At 35.0% G+C, this 13093-nt stretch overlaps 1 long non-coding RNA gene across 1 annotated transcript; it reads left to right on the top strand.

Moving 5' to 3' along the window:
* LOC104701327 lies at positions 12313-12676 on the top strand. The gene is made up of 3 exons (XR_753803.2): positions 12313-12340; positions 12432-12472; positions 12565-12676. It is a non-coding gene; the product is annotated as an uncharacterized LOC104701327 (long non-coding RNA).

Below are 13093 nucleotides of genomic sequence, written 5' to 3'. Positions count from 1 at the left end.
AAAAAAGAGAAATGAGTCACTGGTCATTACTGTTTTGCATTGTGTCTTATTACCGAGTTTGGGTGATATGTAATGAAATAATGCATTACTATCATATTCAGAAGAACTGACAAGATATTCAAGCCTTACCAATGAGAACGTGCCAAAGGATACTCTTAGTGATGACAGCTTTTATGTCTGCCCACGGGCAAAGGCCAATGTCCTGAGGCTGAGACCCACATACCATCAGATCGGATCGCCACATCATCTCTTGTTTTGTGTTTTCGATAGGACCCATCACCTTGCGATAAATTAGACATTTTAGTCACCCTTGGTCATTAGTCTTGGACCCAAAAGGACGATTAGGCCGGTGGTTTAACTTTTAGTACAACTAGATTCTGCACTTGTAATTTTATACAATTAGATATTCTTTTAGTTCTAATTCTAGGCTGTTGAAAGCAAAAAAAGTTTATAAAGAAATTTCTACACAACACTTCTTAAAGTTTGATTTCCAATTTTTAAAAAGAAATTTCTACACAACACTTCTTAAAGTTTGATTTCTCTCAATTTTTGTTTTCTTATGAAATGGATCTTACTTTGTAATAATATTCCGGTTGTGTTGTGTGTGCACATATTCATACACAAAATTTTCTAAATTTTTTTTAATCAATAAAAAGAGAACATTCGGATTCAAAAGATAGACTGAGTACAAACTTATTTATAGGTAAACTTGATCTTGACTTCTTGAGTTCAGCTTCTTTTTTTTTTTTTCCAACAACACATACGTTTGTCATTCATGTTTCCAAAAGGGTTGGAACCCATTTTACAACCATTGGTGCCTCCTACTCCTATAGTGAGATACACCTAATCACAGAAAAGAAAATACATCAAAGAAGCTAATTAGCTTACTTATTTGTTCTTGATCCAATTACCATTTGTTTTTCTATAAAGTTATATAATATGAAGGTTTGATGACTATCGTTGGGTATGGCGCCTTTGGTTTTGATAGATGCTATTGTTCATGCACATTAAGTTTTGTTGTTGCTGCACATTTACATTAAGATGAATTTACTTCTTCAAGAAAGACTTGTGCTGCAAGTGTATACGAATGACATACTAGCTAGTTTTGAAGGTCAGATTTCGAATCAACTTTTGTAATGAATATATTTTACATAAAATGTATTTTTGAATGCAAGACTGAACAAAAATTACAATCTCTAATCATGATAATACTAGTTTATCTTCTTAAACTGATTAAAAACTATAACATATTCCTTATTTCCAACTAGACATGAACGAAATTTCCTATAATATCATGCTAATACTAGTTTCTATGTAATCTTAGTTCTAATTCTATGTTGTTGAAGATATATGTTTTATGAATATATTTTTTTATCAAATAAAAGTTAAATATCTTGTTGTATCAAACACTTCTAAAAGAAGAAAAAAATGTGAAAGCAGACCAATGAATATGAGAAGAGATGTTCAAAGCTGAAGTTAACCCTGTTCGAAGCAAAGTCGCAACTATAGTGCCAGGCAACAAAAAAATAAAGCCAGATGCTGAAAATGAAAACGATATCTCACACAACCTTTTTATGAAGCAGCGATATCTCCATACTCTTTTGAGTTGCAAATGTAAAAACGTTATACTCCATTTTAGTGAAAGACAACAGTACTATTAACAAATTGTATATGGCCACGGGATTAACTCGTCCTATATGTCTTTCGGCAACTATAGTGTATATTCTTAACGGACTGATACTACCTACTATTTCGTCATCGCTTGAGCATTTTGTATATATATGATCAAGTACTAAAGGGTATGCAGATACGAATAATATATATATTTTAATTTCTATTATATAAATGGGCCTCCCAAATAAAAACTAGACAAAAGCCTTAAACTATCACACATAATCTAATCGTCATCGTTGAAAATCGATGAAATCTAAGCAGTAATCCCAACGAATGTTAGACCCATGGCTTTGGGCAGAGACGTTGGATTGGAATCCTCGTCAAAAGCATTTGGTTTCCAAGTTCACTCACTTTCCGACATTTCACCAGAACCGTTACAAATCTCCCATAATGCTTAGAACTCTGACAATCCGGCTCTACAATGTCATATCTCATGCCGAGCAATCTACCACACTTAGATAAACATTTTATATATTGAATTACTATCAGAAAAAATCTATAAGAGTACAAAAATATTGAATATTGAATTAGGCACGGATAATTAAGATTTTTAACTTTTTTTTTTGTCAACAATAGATTAGCTCAGATGAGCCAATGCGAAGGGAAATTGTTTACATACAAAACATTATGCGGAGATGTGCGCGCACTGCGTTCCAGAAGATCCGCTTTTACATTTGCATTTCTAGGAATAAAATATAAGGAAAAAGAAGAGAACGCCTCCCTATCCATCTTGATATCATCAACATACGTCGAGAACGCCGGCCAGTCGTGTGGCGAAGACACCATCTTCACCAAATCAGCGAAGTCTGAGTAGAACGCCACATCACGGTAATCATGTCCGATCATGCAACGCATCGCCCAAATGAAAGCTTCGACTTCAGCGTGTAAGGGGGTAAAACTTCGTCGAAAGTTAGTAGCTCCCATACTTGGCGTCGGATCCTGAGACTGGGTACAAAACCATCCGGCTCCTGCGAAAAGATCTCCTGACTTCCAAGATCCATCAATGAAACAACGATAGCCTGAAAAGAACATGGGAAGGTAAGTGTTTGGCCCCCGTAAACGAGAGTCATCAACTGTTGGCTGGACAGTTGAAACCACAGCTTCACCCTCCTCCTGAGCCTGCTGCCATGACAAAGCCTCACCTTCAGCTACCCGAACGACCTCCTCTGGCCGCTCCGTGATGTTTTCAAAAACCTTTGCATTACGCGCTTTCCATAAATACCACAAAATCCACGGGAAAGCTGACACATGGGATCCCGGGCTTTTGGGATCCAAGAAATGATCCATATTAGCATAAACAGACTCCACCAGAAAACAATGTGATCCTACCGGTACCTGAGATAAAGCCCACACCTGACGCGCTGGTGGACAGTGAAACAGAACATGATTATCTGTTTCCTCCTCCGCACCACAACGTGAATAGCCCAAATCACACGCGATACCACGCCGCCGCAAGTTTCGTGATACCGGAATAGACCCAGACAATGCTTGCCACATAAAGTGGTGGAGTTTTGGTGGGCAACGAACCTTCCAAACACTAGCTAGGAGAGAGGTTATCTCTGGCCCGTCACCAAGCGCCTTAAAAGGCCCGGAGATTGTCATACGTGCCGCATGATAACCAGATTTAACCGTATACCTCCCATTCTTCGTAAAATGCCAACCAAGAGAATCCTCCTTTGGACAACTACCTAAAGGTAAAGCTCCTATCAACGCAACATCAACTGGATCAAAGTGCTCAGAAAGGACATCCATCCGCCACGAATTTGTCTGACAATCAATTAAGTGTGAAATTTTAAGAGAAGGATCCTTAAACGGGCCCTTACTGAGAGCTGGTCTCTGGGATTGAGATGGTATCCAGGGGTCAGTCCATATAGAAATGGACTCTCGTGATCCAACCCTTTTAATAAGTCCTTTATGTACCAGAGAGCGAGCTGAAACAATACTCCTCCACCCGTAAGAAGGAGAGTAAGAACGAATCGGTTCCATGGGATCCGAATTCCTATAATACCTACCTTTAAAAACCCTGGCAAACAAAGAATCAGGATAATCAATTAGCCTCCATAGTTGTTTTGTCAACAAAGCCGAATTAAAATCATCAATATTCTGAAATCCTAATCCGCCCAGTTGTTTGCTACAACATAGTTTCTCCCAAGCTAACTAATGCATACCACCAGTCCTACCATCCGTACTCCACCAAAAATTCGCCACAGCACTGGTGAGTTTGGATGTAATTGTCTTTGGTAGCCGAAAACAAGACATCACAAACGTCGGGACCGCATTGGCGATAGATTTGATCATCACCTCCTTTCCCCCTTTAGAAAGCAGTTTCGCCGACCAACCAGTCGTACGTCCCTGCAGTCTTTCCCGGACAAACGAAAAGACCTTCGTTTTAGACCCTCTTAAACTCTCAGGAAACCCTAGGTAGGAGCCCATGCCACCCAGATTTGTTATGCCAAAATCCCTTAGATCTCCGTTTTTGTATCTTCTGCAACCTTATGACCAAACTGAATAGAAGATTTTGCAAAATTTATTTGCTGACCCAAGGCAGCCTCATATTTCCGTAAAATACTCAAAATGACCTCACATTGTTCTTTGGCGACCTTACAAAAGAATAGACTATCATCCGCAAATAAAAGATGTGTGATTGGCGGGCATTGATTCGCCACCTTGATCCATGTAATTAATTTATTCTCCCCCGCTTTCCAAATATTGGCAATTAAAACTTCTGTGCATAATATAAACAGATAAGGAGATAGAGGATCCCCCTGTCGTAAACCCCTTTCCGGAATAATCAAACCATTAGGTTGACCATTCAGAAGAACTTTGTACTCAACCGAGCTAACACAAAACATAATCCATCCAATCCATCTTGCATCAAAACCCATTTTGTAGAGTAACTTTTCAATAAACCCCCACTCCACCCGGTCATATGCCTTGCTCATATTTGTTTTTATTGCCATAAATTTCCCTTTACATGACGGATTAGTCCGTAAACCGTGGAACATTTCCTGAGCAATAAGAATGTTATCTGAAATGAGACGGCCATAAACAAAAGCCGATTGAGTTTCCGAAATAAGCCCTGGTAAAATCTTCTTAAGCCGTTGACACATGATCTTAGAAATAATTTTATACCCCACATTACACAAACTAATTGGGCGCAGCTCCGTCATTCGGGTTGGCTTTGCCACCTTCGAAATGAGAGAAATGTGCGTTGTATTTAAACCTCTATCAAACACTCCCTCCTCGAAAAAACCATTAACCAGCGAGACGAGGTCTCAATTAAGGTTTCTAACTATTTAATAAATACCTAAACTATTTTTAGATCTAAGTAAATATTGGTGCGGGATTTTGAATTAGGCACTGATAATTAAGGTTTCTAATAACTATATAATAAATACCTAAACTATTTTTAGATCTGAGTAAATGTTGGTACGGGATTCAGCACCCTCAACATACCGACCTAAACCGAAGGTAAACTGATTAATTTCAAGGATCAATTAAACGAAAAGATCCCCTTTTGGGCCGGCTAAATAATCTGTGAGTAGAAGCCCATAGAAGTCAGTCGGCCGACCTCGGAGACCGCCCCGAGCCTGACCTGATCATCGAAAAAAGAAACGTATCATATCTTTGATTCGAGATTTAAAGAAAGTATAGTTATCTTGTAACCTAAGTAATTCATATAAATAGAGGGTCATCCTCCTCTTTGTAAGGCATCCATGAATTAATAATAAAACCCTAATTCAACATTGTTCTTGAGAGAAAAACCTAATTTCTTCAAAAATCCTTAATTCTTTCTTAGTAATTCTAGATTTGATTCAATTTTAAGTAAATTTGTTTTCCCCAATAACAAATTGATTGTGTAAAACCCAGTTTCTATAGTAAAGAATGTATGGATTCTAATTTGAATCATACATTGAGATTTATCAATTTTTAGGATCTTACACGGTTAGTTTTCGTCATTGTATGAAAATTAGTAATATATGTTTTCAGGTCAGCAGATTCGAATAATCAAAATTAAATAGTCATCATATCCCATACATAAGTTATTCATCACGGACATTTAAAAATTAGAGACAGATCTAAAATGGGTGTAACTCTTCCACATAATGTCCAATGTCCATCATTGTGGAATCAGATCACAAAATATTTGTTAATGGGTCATTAAAAGTGATGAAAAAATTACTACTCAAATCGTTTCAGCAGCCCATCATTATATCCAAACAACCCATCTTCTACTGTTTCATTTCCCCCTTTCCCTTTTAAACCATTTTTTAAATTGATTACAGAAACAATTTAATAATTTTACTGAAAATATTTTAAAATATTTAGAAGATAGAAACTCGAGATAGTATTAAAAAAATTATATTTTAATATTTTATTACTGATTATACTTTGATCATATATGTATATATATATATATACACTGTAGTTACTTATTGAGCAATGGAGTTTACTAATTAAATATATGGTTTTTTTTGTCAACTGATATTATTTGGGTGAATTATACTCACATTTATTTTGTCATTCAAGTTTTTCACTTACAGCCACTTTCCTTTATTCCTATATTTTTACAAGTTTTTATATAAATATAGATACACATTTTGGATAATTTTGCCTCTCTCCTCTTTCTTTCCTTTTCTCTCTTTTTCTCTTTTTTTTGTTAACACTTTAAATGGTTATCAGAAAACAAATTATCTATTTATTTATATACAATATGTTATAATTATATATTTTTTACATTTTAAGATACATGTTGCTATATTTTTGATGAATTTTTAGATTATACAGTATCCATTTATCATTGAACATTTGTTCAATGATAAGTGGATAATCAATTGCAGTATTGTTAATAGATAGTTACTTGTGTTTATTCATATAAAATATACATACATAAATTTGGTTAGATCTTTATCAAATAAGTACAAAACCCTTTAATTCTAAATCCTAAATCCTAGAACATAAACCCTTGAACCCAAAACAAAAACTATTCACTTTTAAGAAAATAAACAAAGTTTAGTGGATAGAAAAACTATGGATAGGTCTCCATGGATTTACAAAGCATATCTAGACATCAAGATTCATAAATTTCATCCAAGCCCATCCAAAACGTGCAGATACTTAAACAAAAGTTCTCTGTGAACTTGATCCACTTGAAAAGAAACCTATTATATCTCAAAGGACAAACATCAATCATTTATTTAGAGTCAACCGAGTTTTAAAGCTGAAGAATAACAGTTGAATGGTGGTTATGGATGTGATCATGTGAATATTTTTTGTGGATACCAATGTAGACAGACCAAAGAATCATCATACAACATCCACACAATTAAATCCATAGATACCATGAGCTCGTTGTTTCATGTTTTGTGTTGGTCCAGAAACATATACACACAAAGTGATTAATAAACAAAATAAAAAACAACAACATTGATTTATTTAGAACATTGAATATCAATCATGTGGATTAGTAGTTATGGATACTTATCTTATAATATCTTGCTCATTATCTACATGAGGAGAAATTTGTCCAAGATAAATTAGCCACTTAGATGTCTTTTAGCCAAATATTTTTGTACTATTTTACAGCTAGCAATAGGGATATTAGAACTTAGAAGTGTCACTAGAAGTATACTACACAATAAACATGGTCATTATTAATCTCAAACTCTGACCACCAAACTCTGACCATGTGGACAAGCAATCCAGATGAAATTTATTGACAAGTTTGTTGCATGTTCAAACATCACCATAGTTTAGGGTTTAGACTTTAGAGGGTATATAGATTCAGTGTCTATGTTTTGAGTTCAGGTTGTATTGTCTAAGGTTCAAGGTGTAGGAAGGTGTAGAATTTAGGGGTTAAGGTTAAAAAATTTAGGGTTTAGGTATGTGGATGATGTGTCTATATTTTTAATTCATGGTTTAGGATTTAGGGTTCAAGGTATATGGTTTACGGTTTAGGATTTAAGATTTAAGGTATAGGGTTTAGGTTTTCGGGCTTATATGGATTTAGTGTCTATGTGTTGTTATGGTTACGAGCTAGGGATATATCTAACCAAATTTTAGTGGTGGAGAAGTTGGATGGGCTTTAAAGTAAACCTTAAACATGGTGATGTTTTAGGGTTTAGAGTTAAGGATTTATGACTTATGTGGATTTAGGGTTTAGGATACAACGACAACATCAAATCCATATATTCATGGTTATGTGGATACCAATAAAATTTGGGGGTTCTAGAGATTTAGGGTTTAGGATACAACGACAATATCATATATATGTGGTCATGTGGATACCAATAGAATTTTTGGGTTATAGAGATTTATGGTTTAGGATACAACTATAGTATTAAATTCATATATTTGTGGTCATGTAGATACCCATAGAATTTATGGATTCTAGAGATTTAGGGTTTATGATACAACAACAACATCAAATACATATATTCACGGTCATGTGAATACCAATAGAACTTGTGGGTACTAGTAACACATGACCATAAATGTGGGTATTAGTAACACATCAAAGTTTGTTATCAAATCCATAACACATGACCATAATTATGGTACCAGCAACACAACAATTTCATATATTCATAGTCATGTGGATACCAACCGAATTTTCGGGTTCTAGAGATTTAGGGTTTATGATACAACGACAACATCAAATCCATATATTCATGTTCATATGGATACCAATAGAATTTTGGGGTACTGATAACAAATCAAAGTTTCTTAAAACTTATCCAAATAGATAACTATTTATGAATGCAATATTTTGTTAATCTATTATGCATCTAATCTAAGCTTAAAGTATGTAGACAAACAATATATTTCATACTGAAATTTTAGTTAAATAAATTCATTAATTTCTAAATTATTTAATTAATTTAGTTTGAACTTAGAAATTGTTGATTTGACTATGAACATCAATTCAATTGTATTTGATTTAGATTAGATTTATAAATTTTTCTTTTTGTGGAAAGAAAAAATATTGAAAGATGCAGAAAATATTTATTTACAAGTTACTTAACTTTTTTTTTTGTCAACAACTAAAGTTACTAAACTTAAAATTTAGTAATGAAAATGAAAAACAAATGTTAAAGAAAAAATATTAAAAAAGAAAGACAAAATAGAGAGAGAAATGAGAAGGAAAACAAAAAAGTAGAAAGAGAAGGTTAGTTTAGTTAGAGGGTGCAAGTTGTAATTTGACATAAAAAAGGTATAGAGATAGTAGAAAGTGTGTGTAAGTGTGAATACTTTAGGAGAAAGTGGGTGTAAGTGCAAAATTCCCATATTATTTTGGTTCCAACCAAGGTAGAATACAAAGTGGAATAATACGCCCAAAAGAGGGGAGGCTTAAGCCGACGTACTACAAAAATGCCCTTGGAGTCAAAGGCCGGAAGAAAACAAGATTTCCCCGGAAACTAACAAAGAAATTAAAGAAAGCCATACATACCAGAGCAATTGATAACAAAAACGAAAGGGGACAACAACCTTAATCTAAGAACAAAAGCAACCGGCCATAAGACCTTAACAGAAACAATAGAACCAAGGGAGCAAAGAACCTCTTCTTCTAACGCACAAACAGATGAGATTTATCCAGGATGCCCACGGCCAACTCAAGAATAACATCAACCACCTCCTAAACACGATGAGAGCCGATTTCTCGAAACCAAGAACCAGGGACTTCATAACACGGCAAGCAAGACCACTCACTTCCGAAAGCGACGACGACGTTGATACGTCAAAGAACGTCAAACTAGAAGTCTTCAAAACGCGAGGAGCGAGGCCTAACTTCTCGCAGAACACCAATCACAAAGACGAGATCGACGAAAAAGAAGAAGACTATCACCCAATATAAACAACAAGAAGAAGAAGGAACTCGGCAAACTTAAGGTTCTACCATCACATTCAAACAAAACGAAACCTCTGCTTAGAAAGGAGCCGAAACAACCCAATCGAAAACTACTAAAACTGCTCAATACTACTAAGGACCACCATAAAGCTACCATTAACAACAACCAACTAAAGCGATTCCATCTATCCCTAGAAAAACGTCAAAGAAGAATATATGCTTATACAGAGAGTTTTGTATCCGCAGTTTTGTTTTTATTACACTATTTTTCAAAGTAATAATATGTAACTAATATATCAGGTTATAAAATACATACATAAGAATAAAATGAAACATGCATTGTCTTTGTTTATGTTTTAATTTACTTATGTTTTACTTTGTTTTTTTTTTTTGGGTCAAATTAGATGTTACTTAGATGAAATTTTTTGTAGATGCAATGAGATGTCATCTTCATATTAACCTATATATGCAATCCCACTACTTTGGATATTTGTAACAGCAAACAAACGCCAAACATTTGCAGTCCCTCAAGCAACGCTCTTGGCAATCCTTGAGTCTCATTTCTTTAATGGCAACCGCTGAACTAGTTTCAGCTAACTTGACCAAGGTCTGTTTTAAGAAAACTCATCACCGCCACAACTTAGATTGGTGTTCCTCACACACCTGTCCCAACCATCTTTCATATGTCATCTTTTCAAATCTCTTGACTCGAACCTGTGACGCAATTGCAGATTGGCGAGGTGAGTGGATCACAATATCCATACCTCCCACATTCATTGTACTCAGCACATTTCTCCTTTGGCATGTACCAGAACATGTGCAAATCCTGAGCCGTTTGGTTCCACTTGAACTGTTGCAACAATCCCTTGTAGCTCAAAGTCAATCTTGAGGAGATAGTGATGTTTCTGTTAAAGTATCACACTATCTTCAATGTACTCTGGTTGCGTTTCCGCTATACCAATTCCATTCCACACAAAGTTAAGATAGACTGGTGTATCTCGATAACATAGAATAAATTCCGAGAAGTCTCGAAATTTTTTTCAAATAAAGAAAGAAAGCGCCGCTTAAGAGATCATCTGACTCTCTCCATAATCTCAAATACTTTTTTCTTCCTAATTCATCCTTGTAATAATAAGGTATATGTTTGTTATTAATATTATATTTACTTAATTGATAAGTTCATTTTTTTTTCCTCAAAAGAAAATTGTATTACTTAACATGAATCATTACAAAGGGGTTCAATGAGCCAAGCAGGTTTCGTTACAGACTCAACATAATAATCAGTATTTTCACAACCATATTTAGCAAGAGTGTGAGCAACTACATTACATGATCTTCTTGTAAAGATACAAGCAAAGTTATGAAATTTTGATCGCCATAACCCAAAAGGGCATGATCCGCATTGTTTCCTCATTGATATTAGGGTACCATCTATGAGTGGACAACATCCAATCGTTGAAACACCAAGGGCCTCGTCGTAACACCAAGTTCATTGATTCTTCTCTTTGGAAGCGAAATTGCACCCATCCTCCATCCATGAGGCGACCAACACATTCTTCAGCAAGGCCCCACACTCGAGGCATTTGGCGGATTAAAGCACGGAGATTCTGTTTTCTTGGATTCACCGGCGTGACTACAATAGTGAAACGCTCGGGATGTGAATTCCGGAGGAAGTACCACTGGGACGTCATTAATTCCCAGATCCAGGTCTTGAATTGATTTTCGAAGAAAATCACTCATTGTTGAAAGTTTCAGGGTGATAGGAAGCGAAATAAAATGGGAAAGTGAGAAATCGAGAGGGAAGATAGTTGATTTATAGTAGTTCCATGGCGGTTTCGGTTGACAGTTACTCCTCTGAAATCGGAGAGACAGAAAACTGTCAATTAGAAATGACAGAGAATAACCGTCAACAAAGATCTTTAACACATAAGGGGAGAAAATTGTTGTCAGAAGGGAACTCCAGATCAGTACGGTGATCGGAGAATCGAAACGGAACGGTATAATCGGAATAACCAGTCGCGAAAAAAATTGCCCCGAGAGAAACGACATATTCAACAATAATACTTTAATTGATGAGTTCATAAACGACATTAGGATGTAATTAAAGGAAGCCATCTTTATTTTATCTATAAATTGTTACAATTTAGCGACAAAATTTAAGTTTAATAGTTATTGTAGCTAATTAGTTACTAAGTGTAGCTATATAGTAACAAATAGTAACATACATAATTTGTAGAAAAATGTTACATATTTAGTAACATAAAATTTTGTAACTCTATGACACACAACTTTAAATGTAGCAAATTCGTAACATTTTCCTCACCCTTACACACCTCTCTTGTCCAGCTGGTCTTTGGAGAAGTTGTAGTGAACGATGCAATGTTTGTTGTGCTCTTCAACGTAATACAGAGATTTGATCTCACAAACATCAATTCAACCATAGCTTTGGAGTTTGCTGGAAACTTCTTTTATCTCTCCATCTTAAGCACATCACTTGGTGTTGCAGTATGCTTCTTTCGCTCTTCTCCTCAAACTTCAGCACTAGAATTTGGAGTTAACCAGAAAAGTTCTAACTCATTTTCTTTCTCAGGCTGGATTGCTCAGTGCTTTCATTATGAAGAAGCTCTATATTGGAAGGTATATATTGCGTGTTTATGGCTCGTTATATACATGACTTTCTTTTTTGGTTAGTTCTTGATAGTTCTATGCTTTGTTAGTTACGTTCTTTCTTTAATACTTTACTTTCTTTTTTGGTTAAATCAGGCACTCTACTGATCGTGAAGTTGTACATAGTATGCATCTGCATAAATGTTCATGGTAACTCATCGGTTACATAAAGACAAAGTGCATTCCATTTGTATCTCCATATTTAAGCCTTGTCTTTACTAATTATATGATTTCATTGCAGGCCTGAATATATACTTTTGGTTATCATTCATCCCTGCCATTGTAAGTAAACAAAAGCAAGAATAAGTAAAAAGCTTGAAATTCATAAGACACTAACACTAAGAGAATGTGTTTGTATTTGTTTGTTGTTTAAGCTTGTCATCTTGGTTGGAACCAAACTAGAGCACGTTGTCTGGAAACTTGCTCTCGAGGTTAAGGAGCAGCAGACATGCACAACTAATGGGGTTCAAGTCAAACCACGTGACATACTCTTCTGGTTTGGGAAACTATCTTTTTTGAATGTATTTATAACTCTCTGTTTGAGAGTTTAAAACTCTATCTTGTTTGAGTGTATGATATTAAACTAAGTTTAACATTAATTGTAATTGTGTATGTTTTGCAATTTAATTTTTTACATATTTTCACTTAATTTGTTTTTGTTGCTAGATATAAAACCTTTCAATAATTTTGATCTAATAAAAGCTACTGTGAACATATATATTTGTCGTTTTTTGTAACAAGTTTATGACAAGTAACCGTGTAGCTTGTTGTGAGTCTATTAGTCACCAAAATTTTGTAACTTTTTGTATATAGTTGTTACTAATGTTTTTGCCGCAAATTATAACAAATGATGGTAGATAAATGTAACATTTTGTAGCAAATAGCTACGTTTACATTAGTATC

The sequence above is a fragment of the Camelina sativa genome, chromosome 7 (genome assembly GCF_000633955.1).
Source record: "Camelina sativa cultivar DH55 chromosome 7, Cs, whole genome shotgun sequence".
In the NCBI taxonomy this organism is placed as follows: Eukaryota; Viridiplantae; Streptophyta; class Magnoliopsida; order Brassicales; family Brassicaceae; genus Camelina; species Camelina sativa.
The sequence above is the reverse complement of the archived record's forward strand: the minus strand, read 5'-3'. Positions and strand labels throughout refer to the sequence as shown.